This window comes from Moschus berezovskii, chromosome 14, assembly GCF_049115385.1.
Source record: "Moschus berezovskii isolate FMDL1 chromosome 14, NW_MosBer_1.0, whole genome shotgun sequence".
NCBI classification, from domain to species: domain Eukaryota; kingdom Metazoa; phylum Chordata; class Mammalia; order Artiodactyla; family Moschidae; genus Moschus; species Moschus berezovskii.
The window spans coordinates 41,906,630-41,908,415 of NC_142473.1; the positions used below are offsets into that span (position 1 = coordinate 41,906,630).

The window sequence follows — 1,786 nt, forward strand, 5'->3', positions numbered from 1 at the left end:
AGTAGAAATTTAATGTTGTTCACATGACACATATAATGTTTTAAAACAGTGTTACTCAATAATATTCTCACCATTACATAGCACTAAGATAACCAGCACCATTCACTAATTTTAATTACCTTTTTTCTAGGACATAACCTGGCTAATGGGTCTCTATAATCTTACTCTCACATGCTAGCACTGTGTAAAGGAAGGGGCAAAGAATGATGCTTGATGTTTTGTTTTCCCTCTGCTGATTCTAGATGTCCAAGGATTCCAGGGTCTCCTGAGATTATTAAGCAATTACAGATTTCCAAGGATTCCAGTTACAGGAGCTTTGAAATCTTCCTCTTTGTGGGCTGTTCTTGTACTACTACCATGGAAACAGACATCTCATTATTTTTTAACACGTCAGCTTCAATTTAACTGCCATAGAAGAGAAGAAATTCTTTTTTCTGTGAACATAGCAAAATAACGTGACTTTCAGTCAAATAAAATTTTATTCACAGCCAAAGGCCATGATAAAATTCTCAAAATTATCAAATTGTCCTGGATCACACAGCTTGTAGAGTATCATTTATATCCTAATAACTAGTATAGAGTGTGTGAAGCACCCCCACTTGCCAAAAAAAAGCCAACAGGATCATGGATTTGCCATCTGTTCTTCTGATGAAAGCATACAGTACATAAAACTAAATATTACAAATACCTCAAAGCAGTGATTCCCAATCTTTCTAAATATTTTTTGTTCTGTTTTTCCCCCAGCTTTTTTTTTTTCCACATAATCAAAACATCCCCAGTTCACCTTAGGACTCACTTTAACGAGCAGAGCAGCGTTGCATATTCTGTGGGTTTGGACAAAAGTATGACCACATAGATCCATCATTATAATGTCACTCATGAAAACTTCTGTACTCCGTATATTCCTCTCTGCAAACTCCAGACAACCACTTATCTTTTTATTGTCTCCACAGTTTTGCCTTTCCCAGAATGGCGTACAGTTGGAATCTTTTTCTTCCTCCTTGAAATGAGAGGTTCAGACCCTTTATGAAACCACCCCTGGCCCACCCAGGCGTGGACCAGACAGGCTCCAGGTGGCAGGCTCCCCGACCACGTGCTTCGGCTTTCCTTCCAGTGCTGGCCCTGCCCAGCAGCCACGTGGAGGTCAGGGGGGACACGCATTGGGTTTCTGTTCATCACAAGGCCACACGTTTTGTGCCCCTCGTCACAGTGAACCCAGATTCCTGTCGGGTGTGTTTTTCCCCCAGCTTTTAAATCAGTCCCCGGGACCTGACTGGTCATCAATATACACTGAATGGATGAACGCATAAATGAATGACAATTTCAGTGGATTCTTACATGACAGCAGCGGCAACATCACTGACTTCATCTCAAACAATTAATGAAGCACATATGGTTCCTAAACTATCTGAAATAATTCCTTGAAACCCTCATGGTCTGCAGTCCAAAGACTGGAAACTACTGATATCAACAGTGTCCCTATTCCCATATAATCTCAGGACTGGAAAGTTATCTCAGTTCAGTTCAGTTCAGTCGCTCAGTCATGTCCGACTCTTTGCGACCCCATGAATCACAGCACGCCAGGCCTCCCTGTCCATCACTAACTCCCGGAGTTCACTCAAACTCATGTCCATTGAGTCGGTGATGCCATCCAGACATCTCATTCTCTGTTGTCCCCTTCTCCTCCTACCCCCAATTCCTCCCAGCATCAGACTCTTTTCCAGTGAGTCAACTCGTCGCATGAGGTGGCCAAAGTATTGGAGTTTCAGCTTTAGCATCAGTCCTT

At 42.2% G+C, this 1,786-nt stretch overlaps 1 pseudogene; it reads right to left on the reverse strand.

Moving 5' to 3' along the window:
* Nucleotides 1–1,155: 1,155 nt before the first annotated feature.
* On the reverse strand, nucleotides 1,156–1,264 carry LOC129554936 (small nucleolar RNA SNORA11; annotated as a pseudogene).
* Between the last annotated feature and the right edge of the window lie 522 nt (nucleotides 1,265–1,786).